The sequence below is a fragment of the Pongo abelii genome, chromosome 9 (genome assembly GCF_028885655.2).
Source record: "Pongo abelii isolate AG06213 chromosome 9, NHGRI_mPonAbe1-v2.0_pri, whole genome shotgun sequence".
Lineage (NCBI taxonomy): Eukaryota > Metazoa > Chordata > Mammalia > Primates > Hominidae > Pongo > Pongo abelii.
The window spans coordinates 112281381-112298231 of NC_071994.2; positions in this window are offsets into that span (position 1 = coordinate 112281381).

The window sequence follows — 16851 nt, forward strand, 5'->3', positions numbered from 1 at the left end:
AAATTACTATTTTTATAATTTGGAAATAAAAAATTATTAATATTTAAAAAGATCTCGGTGGTGCCAATTTGCTACTTGGGGAAACTCTGCAATGAAGGACATTGTATTGTTTAGCTTCCTATTTTAATCAACCCACCAGAGCCTGCTTCACTTGCTGTTGTCAGAATCTTTAAGGAAAAGCTGATCTTTTCTTTTTCCCTGCTCCCTCCTAACAAAAGGAGCATTAAAATAATTTTTCCTAGGCCACTATAGAACATCTCCAGTTGAGAAGTGACTTAGGGCCATTAAAAGGCAGTATTAACAGAAGGCTTGTGAGGGACTTGCAGATAAAAGTAAACAAGTGACATGGAAGTGCTGGGTCCTGCTGGGGCCACAGGGTTCTTGTCCTCCTGTTCTGCAGTTAGGGCAGCCAGGAGAAGCCTGCGATTCATGTCTCTGCTATCTGCGCCTGTTATGATTAAGTGGATCTCGGGGTAGATCATGCCTCTCCTTGAGCCATGAAGGCAGAACAATTCTAGTCTGCTTCTTCCCTTGGGCTGTTTTTATCTTACAAAGTTTAAAAGGAAGGAAAAAAATGGACACCCTTAGAATACCTACCAAGTCTTTTTTTTTTTTTTTTTTGAAGATAAACTCTTCATTCTTTGCTGTTTACCTTGAAATTACAATAAAATGTTTCCTAGCTATTATGTTGAAATAAATGACATGACTGTTAACCTCCCCAAGTCCATGCTTAGGCAGCTCAAATGCTGATGTCTTTTCTACTGATTGGTTGGCAAGGGCTTTCTTGAATTAAATGCTTTATGGAGTAAGACCCAGCTGTATGTTTTGAATGTTAATTTCTGACCACTCCGCATCTCTGTATCTTGGTTTACTCATCTATATGATGGAAGTCAAAATACGTATGTTAGTATTTTGAAGTTTAGGTATCATAAATGTAGTACACCTACCACGTTCTCTGGTGCATTAGGATGCACTAAAACCTGGTAACAATATCACAAATTGGGACTATACATCACAGTCATGGAAATTCAAATCAAAATGGCTTATTTAATAAGGGAAATTTATTGGCTGATATATCCGAAAGGATAAGGGGTAGGAGTATCTTGAGGTGAGATCTCTCCTCTCTCCTCTGTCTCTCTCCTCTCTCCTCTCTCTCTTTCCTCTCTCCTCTCTCATCTCCCCTCCCCTCTCCCCTCCCCTCCCCTCTCCCCTCCCCTCTCCCCTCCCCTCTCCCCTCCCCTCTCCCCTCCTGTCTCCCCTCTCCCATCTCCCCTCCCGTCTCCCCTCTCCCATCTCCCCTCCCGTCTCCCCTCCCGTCTCCCCTCCCCTCTCTCCTCCCCTCTTTTCTTATTTTTCCATAGGTTATTGGGGTACAGGTGGTATTTGGTTACATAAGAAAGTTCTTTAGTGGTGCTTTGTGATATTTTGGTGCATCCATCTCTCGAACAGTATACACTGTATCCTATTTGTAATCTTTTATCCCTTGACCCTCTCCCACCCTTCCCCCCAAGACCCCAAAGTCCATTGTATCATTCTTGTGGCTTTGCGTCGTCATCACTTAGCTCTCACATGTCAGTAAGAACATACAGTGTTTAGTTTTCCATTCCTGAGTTACTTCGCTTAGAATGATAGTCTCCAATCTCATCCAGATCACTGCAAATGCTGTTAATTCATTCCTTTTTATGGCTGAGTAGTGTTCCATTGTGTATATATATACCACAGTTTCTTTATCCACTCATTGGTTGATGGGCATTTGGGTTGGTTCCATGATTTTGCAATTGCAAACTGTGCTGCTATAAACATGAGTGTGCAAGTATCTTTTTCATGTGATGACTTCTCTTCCTCTGGGTAGATAGTGGGATTGCTGGAACAAATGGTAGTTCCACTTTTAGTTCTTTAAGGAATCTCCACACTGTTTTTCATAGTGGCTATACTAGTTTATGTTCCCACCAGCAGTGAAGAAGTGTTCCCTGATCACTGCATCCATGCCAACATCAATTGTTTTTTAATTTTTTGATTATGGCCATTCTTGCAGGAGTGAGCTGGTATTACATTGTGGTTTTGATTTGCATTGCCTGCAGGTGAGATTTGATCCACCTTCTTTTTTTTTTTTTTTTTTTGAGACAGAGTCTCACTCTGTCACCCAGGCTGGAGTGCAGTAGCACGATCTCAGCTCACTACAACCTCTGCCTCCGGGGCTCAAGCAACTCTCCTGCCTCAGCCTCCGGAGTAGCTGGGACTTCAGACGCCCGCTGCCATGCCTGGCTAAATTTTGTATTTTTAGTAGAGACCATGTTGGCCAGGCTGGTCTTGAACTACTGACTTCAAATAATCTGCCTGCCTCGGCCTTCCAAAGTGTTGGGATTACTGGCATGAGCCACCATGCCCGGCCTGATGCACTTAATAGTGGCACCAAGGGAAAGTTTTCTTTTATCTCCCATCCCACCTGCTTTCCCCATCTGCTCTGCTGTGCTCTGCTCTCTGTTCCTCTTGACGCTCTAGGATCTCCTCTTTTGATTGTAATAGTTCTAGATGGCAGATTGTTACTTTCTATCATATAGAGGAAAAAAGAAAAAGTCTCTTATGGTATTTCTAGTTGCAGAGGGAAGAGGTTTTACTTTACCTGAAGCTGCAGCAATATATTTTCATGTTTCACTGGCTCTGACTTTCATTTCATTTCATACCAAACATTTTAGCCTGGGAAATGGATATGTTAATCAGCTTGGGTCAATCAAATTCCATCCATAGTGTTAAGGTTGAGTTGGATCCCACCCAAGCTACACAGCTGAGAATGGAGAAAATGTGGTTTTACAAAGGAAATGTGGTACTCCCAGAAGGACAAGGGATAGATGTTAAACTGCAAACAACAGATGTTTATCCCTATGGTTTTAATTTGTGTTTCCCTGATAAATAATGATAGTGAGCAATTTTCATGTGTTTATTGGCTTTTCCTCTTTTTTAAAGTGACCAATTCTTTTGCTCATTAAAAAAATTATTTCCTTACTGATTTGTAGGAGTTCTTGTCGCATTTTAGATATAAACCCTTTGCCAGTGATATGTGTGGCAAATATCTTCTCCCATCTGGGGCTTGCCTTGTCACTCTCTTAATGGCATCTTCTGATGAACAGAAGTTTTTAATTTGAATAAAGTTCAATTTATCACTGTCATCCCTTATGACATATACTTTTAATGCCCTGGTTAAAAACCCTTTTCCAACCCCAAACCGTCATTGATGTTATTTTTATTGTTTATTTTACCCTTCACATTTAGGTCTGCAATCCATCTGGAATTAAATGCAGTATATGAAACAGGTTGGGCCTGAAAATGTTTTTTTGGAGAGAAAGTTTTAAATTACAAATTCAATAGCTGATAGGTATTCATGTTTTTTGTTTGTTTGTTTTAGTTTTGGTAGTTGTGTCTTTCCAACGATGTGTTTATTTCACTTAAATTGTTAAATTTATTGGCATTAAGTTTTAGTAGTATCACTAAAGGATAAGGAAATATCCTTAAACATTAAAGCATTATTCTTTTAATGTTTATAGTAGGGCTTGGCAAACCTTCTTCTGTAAAGGGCCAGGCAGTACATCTTTTAAACTTTATGAGCCATACAGTCTCTGTCATAATTATTCAACTCCTCTCTTGTCATGTGAAAGCTGCCACAGATAATATGTAAATGAATGAGCATGGCTGTGTTCCAATGAAACTTTACTTGTGGATCCCAAAATTTAAATTTCATATAATTTTCATGTTTCATACAATATTGGTTTTCTTTTGATATTTTTCTCAGTTATTAAAAAAGGTAAAAACCATTCTTGGCTTGCAGAATGTACAAAAACAGGTGGAGACTGGATTTGGCCCATGGACCATAGTTTGATCCCTGTTTTATAGTGTCTAGAGTATTAGCTTCTGTTTCATTCTCTAATAGAAAATTGGTGCTTTCTCTCATTTTTTCTTGATTATTTTTGCTGGAGCTTTTTAATTTTATTTATCTTTTTAAGAAGACATTTTTGGCTTTGCTGCTTTTCTCTACAATTTGCCTATCTTCTATTTTACTATTTTCTGTTCTTTATTATTTCTTCTACTTATTTTATATTTAATTTGATTTTTTCTTCTTCTTATGGTAAGATCTTAGGTCATCAATTTTAACATTCCTTTCCTTTTTAAAACAAGAATTTCAACCTATATATTGCTCCCTCTAAACATTATTTTAAATGTACCTCACACATTTTGTTAGACTATATTGATATATTAATTCAGTTTACAGCATTTTAAAATTTGCCTTGTGATTTCTTCAAATTAAGGCTTATTTAGAAGTATTTTGCTTACTTTTCAAATATTTGATATTTTTGTTATTTTTTTATTATTGGTTTCTAATTCTGTTGCTCTCAGAGAATATATTTTATAAGATTTTAATCTTTTGAAATCTGAGACTTCTTTAATAGTATGAAATACAGCCTATCTTGGTGAACATCCCATGTACACTTGAAAGAAATACTTTACACTTGTTGGGTTAGATATCAATTTGGTCAAGTTGGTAAATAATTTTGTTCAAATATTCTATAACTTTATTGAATTTTTTCTCATTCTGTCAGTAAATTTCCAACTGTGATTGTGGATTTGTTTGTTTTTCTGTTTGGTCCTGTTAAGTGTTTGCTTTACGTATTTTGAAGCCTTCTTGTTAAGTACATCATCGCACCCTTTTTCATTAAGGAGTATTCCTCTTCACTTTTGGGAATATATCCAAAAGAAAGGAAAGCAAGAACTTGAAGAGATACTTGTACACCTGTGTCAGTAGCAGCATTATTCACAATAGCCAAAAGGTGAAAGCAACTCAAGTGTCCACTGACAGATGAATGGAAAAACAGAATGTGATATATACATACAATGGGACATTATTCAGCCTTAGAAAGGAAGGACATTCAAATGCACGCTACAACATAGATGAACATTGAGGACGTTATGCTAGGTGAAATAAGCCTGTCACAAAAGACAAATACTGCATTATTTCAGTTATATGAGGTATCATAGAAACAGAAGCATGGTCGTTTTTAGGGGTTACAGGAAGGAGGAAATGAGAAGGTAGTGTTTACTGGGTACAGAGTTACAGTTTGGAAAGATGAAAAAAGTTCTAGAGATGAATAATGGTGATGACTGCACAACAATATAAAGATACTTAATGCCATAGAACTGTACACTTAAAAATAGTTAACATTGTAAATTTTATGTATATTTTACAATTATGTAAAAATGCAAGAACTTTACAATGATATATTCTGTTTATTTCTATACTGTCTTATTGTTGTCATAGATTTTACTTCTACATGTGTTAAAAATTCTACATAGTACAATGTTATCAATTTTGCTTTATAAAACATCAAGAGAAAAAATATAGCTTTTTATTTACCCGTGTATTTGCCATTTCTGGCACTGTTCTGTAGATCTGAGTTTCCATTTGTATTATTTCTCTTTAGTTTGAAGAGAAACTAGTTTGAAGTCTCTTTAATTTGGCTTTAGCATTTCCTGTAGTGTAGATGAATTGGCAACAAATTCTTTAAGCTTTGGTTTATCTGAAAATGTATTTATTAACCCTGTTTTTAGAAGGCTATTTTGCCAGATCTAAAACTCTTAATTAACATTTTTTAATACTTTAAAGAAGTCATTCCATTTTCTTTTCCCTCCATTGTATTTGATGAAAGGTAACTTCTTATTATCATTGTTCCTCTATACATCATGTGCCAGTGTTCTGACTGCTTTGAAGATTTTTTTTTATTTTTGGATTTTGACAACTTGGCTATGATGTTTCCAGGTGGGGTTTTTTTTTCATATTTATTTTGCTTGAGTTTTGCCAAATGTTTTGGATCCATAGATTGATTTCTGTTACCAGATTTGGGACATTTTCAACTATAATTTGTTCAAATAGCTTTTCTATCTAATTTTTTCTCCTCCCCTTCATAGAGTCCAATTACATGTATGTTAGACCACTTCATATTTTTCCAAATGTAACTGAAGCTCTGGCATTTAGAAAAAGTTTTTGTTTCCTCTCTGTTTGTTCTATTCTCTAAATAGAATCAATTTCTATTGATTTACTTTTGAGTTTATTTACTCTTTATTCTGCATAGTCTAATCTGCTTTAGGCTCATTTGGTGAAATTTTCATTTCAAATATTAAAATTTTTGATTTGAGAATTTTTATTTGGTTCTTTTTTTAAAATAACTTTGGTTTCTTTGTTTAGGTTACCTGAGAGCTCATTATACTTACCTTTTTCTTTAAATCCTTGTACACGTTTCTAATAGTTGTTGTAAACTTCTTCTCTGGTAATGCTAATATCTTGGTTATCTTTGGTCCCTTTTTTTGACTTCTAGTCTCTTAATTATGGGTCACTTTACATGTCTAGTATTTTTAATTATATGCTGTGCATTGTGGATAATATATTGAAAGGAGTCTGGATTATGCTGTGTTCTTTTAAAGGATGTTGAATTTTGTTCTGCTGGGCAATTAAATTATTGGAGGAACTCCTTGATTCCGTCAGCCTTGGTTTTAGGCTTTGTTAGGGTGAGTTCATTTTTGTGTTGTCCTTAGCCTTAGAGCATAACCCTTATTCTAGGGTGTGGTCTTTACTCCTAAGGAATGGTCCTTCTAGGCTCCCAAATGATGTTCTAGATACTCAGAGAAGTCTCTCTATTCTGACTCAGCCCATGTATCCAAGCATTTTTCAATCTTTGGTATCTCCATTCAGAATTTGCTCTCTAAAGATCCTCTCTCTCCTAAGCATTGTGAATTTCATTCTGCACATGCACAGCCTATCTTTTTGCCAAGGACCTGAGGGAAACCTCCACACAGTGTTTAGAGCCCCCTATTTTACAAAGCTTTTACAGTTCCAATGTCTTGTCCCACAAAATCTGGCCACCTCAGCAAGAATGAACTCTGATGTCTGCTTTTGCAGTTCAGTGAGACAACTACTCTCTACTTGGTGTCTATCTCACAATTTTTTTTTTTTATTCTGGAAAGTGCTTCCAGGTAGAAATCCAAGACGAATATGGATTTAACCAGAGTTTTGCTTCTCTCAAGGACCTGATCCTGTGCTTCCCATTGTCTAATGAATGAGGACAGTTGTCTTATGTATTTTGTCCAGTTTTATAATTGTTTACAGCAGGAGAATAAGTCTAATACCAGTTATTCTTTCCTTCCAGTTATTCCTTCTTTCCTGGCCAGAAGCAACTGTTACTACATTATGTAAATGAGTAATAATTTCTCTAGTGTTTTGAATGATTTGTCAACATTGTTTTCTTGTCTTTATGCCCATATACTTATATTTTTGAAAATATTTATTTATTAGATTTTAAATTTTTTTAGACACAGGGTCTCACTATGTTGCCCAGGCTGGAGTGTGGTGGTGTGAGCATTGCTCATTGCAGCCTTGAACTCCTGGGTTCAAGTGATCCTCCCACTTTAGCCTCCCAAGTAGCTAAGACTACAGGTGTGTGCCATCATGCCTGGCTAATTTTTTAATTTCATTAGAGATGGGGGTCTTGCTATGTTGCCCAGGCTGGTCTCAAACTTCTGGCCTCAAGTAACTTTCCCACCTTGGCCTCCCAATGTCCTGGGATTGCAGGTATGAGCCACTGTGCCTGGCCCCCATTTTTGGGTAAAGATGAAAGTCAGTAGAGCTTTGTTTAAAATTCAGTGATTCTCAAATATTGGTATGCAAAGGAATCACCTTTTTAAAAAATACATATTCATTTAGATATGCGGTGGGGCCTAAGATTATGCATTTTTACAAAGCACATAAGTAGATTTTTAATACATTTGATCTTAATTCCACGCTTCAAAACACCTTCTATCCTGTGCTGTGTAATAGCTTATTTGTCTAAGTGAAGTTCCCACCTTAAGCAAATCTGTATCACTGACAGAGAAACTTCATGGAGTTCATACAAGTTATTTCCTCAGAGGAAAGTAATCACTACAGAAAGATGGTGTAGCCTTTTCCTTAAAAACAGCAGCTAGCCTTGAGAATTGGAGTGTAATTAGGATTTTATTTCAGACACTGGCAGATTATTCTCCGCCAGTAGTTGTAGGTATGCTACATGTAATTTAAAACTGATCTTAAAATACAGGGACCCTGGAAGTATTCAATGGAGACATTAGAAATCAGATTTATTTTTATTTCTTGTGATCAATACTAAAGTGGTGGGGTTTGAAAGTCTGCTGCATTTGAAGTTTACAAATTGCCCTTCGTAAAAAGTACCTTTGCTCTAAGCCATGGTGTGATCCTCTGTAACTTGATTTGACAGAAGAAATTCATAAAGTTGTTTGATTATTTGTTTCTTGTGTAACTTCTGCGGCAAATTTCTCTTCTGAGATAGAAAATTTTTGTTGGGCTTCTGAAGGAAAGTTAATCTTTCTCATTATGTACTGAATTTTGGATCTGTCCTGTTTGAAACATACAAACACTGAGCTTTGTGTATATGGACCCCGCACAGTGATTATACAGAAACATGAACAGATACAGCCCATTATTGCTGTTTCCCAGGACATTTTCTGATTTTCCTGAATAATCAAAGTCAGAATACCTCAAGGAAACATTAAAGAGGGCTCATAAAATAATGCTGTCCCTAGGGAGTCACCACTTGAATTATAGTCTTCATATATTTAGCACTTATTTGCTAAACAAATAATCCTCTCTATGGACTTAATATCTAAGAGATGGTAATAGAAAACAGGATGAAGATAATAGTTTTCCATGGATTTTCTGTATATGGCTAATCAGGACTTGAGCCATACACTGGAGTGATTTCCTTTTTGCCAAAATGTGGGGGGACAAAGTTGTAGGTGATCTCCACTGTAGTCACTTCTACTGATAGTTCTTCCAACATTTACTCACAGAGTATACTATGCATTTACGATTTCGGGCATTGTATCAGGAAGTTGAGAACTGACATTGGGTCTGTCTCACTCACCATGTATCTCCATTGAATAGCAAATGCCCAAGAAACATCTTTTGAATAAAAGCACACATGAAAGTTCCCGACCTTGTAAAATCCAGATGGAAAGATAGAAATGTAAATGAATTATCTTGATACAATTTGAGATATTTTATAATAGAAAGAGATACAAAGTGCTATGTGATTACACCAGAAGGAACAATGAGATTTGGAAAGGGCGCATGGTTTCCTGAATACAGTAATTACTGTAGGTGAAGCACGACTGATCTAAGAAGGTTAAGTATACCCTAGAAAACAACAGTATTGGTTTACAACTCAAGGATAAGATAAATATGGCTGGGCATGGTGGCTTACGTTTGTAATCTCAGCACTTTGGGAAGCCGAGGTGGGTGGGTCACCTGAGGTCGGGAGTTCGAGAGCAACCTGGCCAACTCAGTGAAACCACGTCTCTATTAAAAATAAAAAAATCAGCTGGTTGTGGTGGTGGGCGCCTGTAATTCCAGCTGCTCAGGAGGCTGAGGCAGGAGAATCGCTTGAACCTGGGAGGTGGAGTTTGCAATGAACCGAGATTGTGCCACTGTACTCCAGCCTGGGCGACAGAGGTAGACTCCATCTCAAAAAAAAAAAATAAAATAAATATAAGGTCACTGATGATTGAGTAAAAAATAGAGACAATTCTTCCTTACCAAAGAATTTCAGTTAATAGATGAAGAAAGAATGAGTGACATAGAAAATCACTATTAGCTCACCATAGTTCTAATAACTGCTGCAGTCAAGGTCCAGCTATACATGCTAAAATCCGTGGAAAAATAAGATGATTGCCTGATATTTATTCAAAGCAAAGGAAAAATATTTATTAGTTATCAATGAATTTTCTACCGAAGTGGAAAATCTAGGCACACTCCAGTTTAACAAAGTGATCAAAGCGAATATCAGCAGTAACAACTCATCTTGGTATCATGCACAGCATCAGGGGATGCGCATCCTCTATATGGTGTTCCTTCCAAACACAGATAACCACAATCTAATTATCAGAAGCCAACAAACAAAATTGAGGGATATCCTAAAAAGCACCTGACCAGAACTTGTACTCTTCAAGAGTGTCAAGGTCGTGAGAGATTGAAGAACACTCACAGAGTGGAAGAGGCTAAGGAGGCATGACCACTAAATGCAAAGTGGATCTTGAGTTGAATCCTGGAATGCAAAAAGGACATTACTGAAATGCTGATGAAATCTGAATAAAGTCTACAATTTAGTTAGTAGTATCTACTGGTGTTAATTTCATTATTTTAATCATTGTACTATGGTCATGTAAGATGTTAACATTAGAGGAAGCTGGGGTGAAGGGTATATTGGAATTCTCTTCTCTCTTTGCAACTCTTCTGTAAGTCTAAAACTATTTCAAAATAAACAGGTAAAATTTAGGCCATTATAATTAAGCTTGTTTTGTTCCTCTTGGGGCAACTCTGAACTTCATACTTATCAAATTGCCCTTTGCTGTTGACGTGGGAAGGAGGCTGAAGTCACTACCAGCAGGTGGATGACCTGAAGGAAACCTTCATAAAGGTTGAAAGGGTGTTTGAACTTCAGCTCTTATTCGTGAAGCATGTCTTTTACACCTGAGGTCTCACTCTTTTGTGAACGCAGAGGGTAGGCTCCTCCAGCCATTGGGCATCCACTCAAGAAAGAGTAGTTCAACACCTTCAGCAATCTAAATGCTTTCTTAGTCTTCTATGGAGGAATTGATAGACTCCTGGGTACAGGTCAGAGTTGGTTTGTGTTGATTTTCCTACTACACTACTTGGAGATTGGGGGAATCTCTGAGACAGGGAGATCATTAAACTGAGTCAATCTCTAAACTGAAGGGTTGTCGTGGAATATTTTGACTACTAAATCTTTAAGAGATTTGATTACCTGGGAAAGAACAGAGTCGCCAAGATGGAAAGCTTTGCAGCCCCTTTCTGGGAAGAACAAAGATTTCAAATAAAAAAAATCATTTTAAATCAATCAGTAAGCTTTTACTGAGCAGTTACAACATGACAAGTGTTTCTCATGAGCTATCTCATTTAAACATAAGCAAAAAAATGTTGAAGTAGATAATAGTGATTCTCATTTAACAAGTCAGGAAACTAATGCAAAGAGAAGTAGGTTGTGCAAAGACGCAAACTTGGCAGTCTTATTTGCAGGTGGAGGAGCATTCTTAGAACATCAAGTTCACTTACTCACTGAATTAGATAAAAATTACTGTATAATATCTGGGTGTGCACAGAATCAGGAAGCCCAACTTTAAAGTGAAATGGGGGAGCTGGGACAATAACCCAGGCTTGTCTGAATCTAAAACTAATAATCTTTGTGTCACATCAGATTAATTTTGAGGGAGTTTGGATAGAAGAGGTAAAATTTAAACTGGAACTGACCTAGTGGGTAGTATTTGGATGGGCAAACGAGGCAGGAATGTAGACATGTTGGAAATAGAGTGATTGGGTTCATAATGGTCCTTTGATGATGTGAAGAATTTTTACTCATCTTCAACTATTTTTTGAATATGGGTATATCTTCAAAGAAATTCATCTGTTGACTATCTTCAAGAGCAACTGATAAATTAGTATCTGCTCCTTGCCAGTGATTTGTTCCCAGATTCTTAAGAATTTTTCTCCTCCCCTAAAACATGGTTTGAGATGGTATTGATGTGCTTATACAATGCGGAATTATCTACATTTCTCTGTCTGTCTACCTGACAGCTCTGATCTAAGTCCTCTTTTTCTTCTAAAATGTTTTGGGTTCTAGAAGAAGGTGGATGTCTTTCATTAACAGTTCCTCTTTTGACTTTCAGCTTTGCCAGGACTTAAGCATATTTTCATAAAGAGGATGCACAGGCAGATCAAAGATAGATCCCTGTCAGTTTTATTGCTTTTGCTGTCTCCAGCTGCATTCATTCATTAGAGAGAACGTCTTAGAACTCAGGAGGACCAAGAACAGACTAAGTGAACACCTAGCATTTAGTCACTCATTTTACCAGGATAAATTCTAAAAGTTATATTTTGCTCTGATAAACTGGACAATTCATGTATTAAGCAAAATATCAGAAATTCTGTTTGGATATTAGATTAGGGCAAATTTGCAGATTACAGTACTTAATTCATCTTCCATGCAATAGACATTAAACAGAGATGTAAAGTTTTATTTTCTTTTCTTTCCAATGCAATCGTGGTTTTCCCATGTCTTCCAAAAGTTCCTTGTCCTAGGATGGGAAGGAGAGGTTTAACCAGTAAATGTTTGTTAAGAAGCAAAAAGACTTCTTTCAAGCATTGTATTAGGCAGCAGAACTAAAAAGATGAATAAGATATTGCACCTACCCCCAGAAAGCTCATAATACAATGAGAGAAGATAACAATAAGAGTTAGAGTATAATGTCATAGTGCTAGGATGGAAGTATATATAAAGGTTTGGAAGAAGAGAGAACGGAGTGACATCTCTGGGGATGGAAGATGGCTCATACAAAGTCCAGTGAGTTCACAGTAATTAATAACTCGGAGATTGAACTGTGTGTAGCTTGGCCAGAGTTAAAAGTTCTAGTAAGAGTATCTCCTGGTGTCAATATAGACTAGAATATAATTTTCTGGATGGGGAAAAATTTTTAATAAATCATTACAAAGGCTAAACTGATAGGATGAAAGCAAGGAGGAATCAAAGAAAATCAGAAAGTTCTAGGGCAATTAGGATGTTGTGGAGATAAAGTAATTTTTTTCATATTTGTTATTGATACATAATAATTGTACATATTTGGGAGGTACAATGTTTCTGATTACTAGAGACTAGGAAGAATGGGGAGATGATTGAGTAATAGGTATAATGAATGATGTAGTTAGATAAGAGGAATAAGTTTGAGTATTCTATTCATGGTAGAGTGAATACAGCTAACAATAATGCATTATATAGTTCAGATAGCTAGAAGAAAGGATTTTGAATGTTTTCACAACAAAGAACAATAAATGTTTATGGTGATAGATATGATAATTACCATGATTTGATCATTATACAACGTATACATGTATGGAGATAGTCATTTTTATACATTGAGAAGACATGGGTAATGCATGAACCTAGTCAATGCTGGCTTGATTGCCTCTATTACCTATTTCCTTTGAGCCAATCTGTGTGATATATCTTTAAATGTGAAATTTCAGAGAATAGAGACATATCTTAACCTGAGCTTGCTTCAAAAGGGAGCTCATGAGTATGTTTTAATGATAAGATCAAGAAACAGCATGAAAAATAATCTACTGCTAAGTATGGCTGGTGGCAAATTATTGTTAATAAACTAGCTGCCTTTTTTGAGTGCTGGCTCACTATGATATGTCTGTTCTGCACTCACCATGGCGCTCATGTAGGTTGTATTACATTAAATTAAATTCATCAAACATTTATTGGAGGACTATTGTGCACAGGCAGATAGTCTGTGGGATACAAAATGGATCTTGAAAACTGACTGCAAGAAGAAAGTATCTTGGTTTCATTCAGACTTTCAGTATTCACAAAGTTAATTCATGGTGTAACAATTCATATACCCAACAACAGAGAACAATACAGATTTCTTACTATTACATGTAGCTACTTGAAACAAATTATTATCTTAACAGCTGGCATCAGACTTTCTCTTAAGGAGGAAATTGTCTGTTTAGGGAAATACCTTGATAAGATGTTTGAACAAAAAGTGAGACACTGAAGTGATGGTTTAGTAAGGGGTAAAACAGCTAAAGACACGAAAAGCTTTTCATTAGCTGTGAAGAGAACATTGTTGGAATGGGGAGGCCAAAAAGGAGGTGCAATGTGAGAGTGCCCTAGGATGGTTCAGAACAAAGATGTTTAATTTCAATGTTAGGTGTTTGTGTTGTGGTGAAATAAACTCTCTTTATATCCCTCCCACAAACCTTTAGTTAACTCTGCCATACACACAAAGGCTGTGTTTGTGTGTGTGTGGCGGGGGAGATGGGAGGTGGGGGAGAAAGGGTGGAATTGGGGTAGAGGGACAGAGAGAGAGCAAGAGCGATAGAAAGAAATAGAAAGGGACTGTATTCCACATCTGCATTGACACAACACTCAGGATGGGAAAAAAACAGGCTCATTAGGTGAGTCAATCTCTGAATGAATTCTGCAAAACTGTGGTAGAGGTGACTAAGAGAATGTGGGATACCCACACGTTGGACCTTGAACGTAGAGATATTGCTGGGAAATCATAATATTATAAATCAGTCTTGTCTATATCCTGAGTGTCCCCATAACCCTGATCATGTCAAAGCTGCAAGATACTGCATTAAAAAATCTTGTTATTTTATTTGTCCTTTTATTATTTATATTCTATATTATCTGTCTTCCCCATCCTCCCCATCCCATCCCTTGAATCTAAGCCTCTCAAGAGTAGGATCTTGCCTGTCTTGTTTACTGCTGTAACCCTAAAATTTGGCACACTACCTAGTATAACAGTAGTCACTTGGTATGATTTGGCTCTGTGTCCTCACCCAAATCTTATGTTGGATTATAATTCCCAGTATTGGAGGATGTATTAGTCTATTTTCATGCTGCTGATAAAGACATACCCGAGATGGGATGATAAAGAGGTTTAACTGGCCTTAAAGTTCCACATGGCTGGAAAGGCCTCAGAATCATGGTGGGAGGCAAAAGGCACTTCTTACATGGCAGTTGCAAGAGAAAATGAGGAAAAAGCAAAAGCAGAAACCCCTGAAAAACTCATCAGATCTCGTGAGACCTATTCACTATCACGAGAATCGCATGGGAAAGACTGGCCCCCATGATTCAATTACCTCCCCCTAGGTCCCTCCCACAACATGTGGGAATTCTGGGAGATAAAATTCAAGTTGAGATTTGGGTGGGAACGCAGCCAGACCATATCACTCCACCCCTGGCCCCTCCAAATCTCATGTCCTCACATTTCAAAAGGAATCATGCCTTCCCAACAGTCCCCCAAAGTCTTAACTCATTTTAGCATTAACCCAAAAGTCCACAGTCCAAAGTCTCATCTGAGACAGGGCAAGTCCCTTCCACCTATGAGCCTGTAAAATTAAAAGCAAGCTAGTTACTTCCTAGATACAATGGGGGTACAGGTATTGGGTAAATACAGCAGTTCCAAATACAAATGGGAGAAACTGGCCAAAACAAAGGGGTTACAGGGCCCATGCAAGTCCAGAATTCAGTGGGGCAGTCAAATTTTAAAGCTCGAAAATGATCTCCTTTGACTCCAGGTCTCACATCTAGGTCACACTGATGCAAGAGGTGGGTCTTGGGCAGCTCTGCCCCTGTGGCTTTGCAGTGTACAGCATCCCTTCTGGCTGCTTTCAAGGGCTCGTGTTGCCTGTCTGTGACTTTTCCAGGCCCATGATGTAAGCTATTGGTGGATCTAACATGCTAGGGTCTGGAGGACAGTAGCCCTCTTCTCACAACTCCACTAGGCAGTGTCCCAGTAGGGACTCTGTGTGGGGGCTCTGACTTCACATTTCTTTTCTGCATTGCCTGAGCAGAGGTTCTCCATGAGGGCCCATCCCTGCAGCAAACGTTGGCCTGGGCATCCAGGCATTTCTATACACCTTCCGAAATCTAGGCAGAAGTTCCCAAACCTCAATTCTTGACTTCTGTGCACCTGCAGGCTCAATAGCATACGGAAGCTGCCAAGGCTTGCAGCTTCCACCCTCTGAAGCCACAGCCTGAGTTATATGTTGGTCCCTTTCAGCCAATGCTGGAGTAGCTGGGACACAGGTGGGACACAAGGCTGGAGCAGCTGCACACAGCACAGGAACCCTGGGCCTGGCCCACAAAACCACTTTTTCCTCCTGGGCCTTCAGGCCTGCAATGGGAGGGGCTGCTGTGAAGGTATCTGACATGGCCTGGAGACATTTTCCCCAAGTTCCTGGGGATTAACATTAGGCTCCTTTCTACTTGTGCAAATTTTTGCAGCTGGCTTGAATTTCTCCCCAGAAAATGGGTTTTTCTTTTCTCTTGCATAGTCAGGCTGCAAATTTTCCAAACTTGTATGCTCTGCTTCCCTTATAAAACTGAAGGCCTTTAACAGCACCCAAGTCACCTCCTGAATGCTTTGCTGCTTAGAAATTTCTTCCACCAGATACCCTAAATCATCTCTCTCAAGTGCAAAGTTCCACAAATCTCTAGGACAGGGGCAAAATGTCACCATTCTCTTTGCTAAACATAACAAGAGTCACCTTTGCTCCAGCTCCCAACAAGTTCCTCATCTCCATCTGAGACCACCTCAGCCTGGATTTCATTGTTCATATCACTATTAGCATTTTGTTGAAAGCCATTCAACAAGTTTCTAGAAGTTCCAAACTTTCTCACATTTTCTTGACATCTTCTGAGCCCTCCAAACTATTCCAACCTCTGCCTGTTACCCGGTCCCAAAGTCAGTTCCATATTTTTGGGTATCTTTTCAGCAGCACTCCACTCTACTGGTACCAATTTACTATATTAGTCCATTTTCATGCTGCTGATAAAGACATACCCAAGACTGGGATGAAAAAGCGATTTAAATGGACTTACCATTCCACATGGGTGGGGAGACCTCAGAATCATGGTGGGAGGTGAAAAGCACTTCTTACATGGCAGCAGCAAGAGAAAATGAGGAAGAAGCAAAAGTGGAAATCCCTGATAAACCTATAATATCTTATGAGACTTATTCACTATAATTAGAATAGCATGGGAAAGACCAGCCCCCATGATTCAATTACCTCCTCCTGGGTCCCTCCCACAACATGTGGGAATTCTGGGAGATACAATTCAAGTTGAGATTTGGGTAGGGACACAGCCAAACTGTATCAGAGGAGGAGCCTGGTGGGAGGTGACTGAATCATGGGGTTGGATTTCCACCTTGCTGTTCTCATGA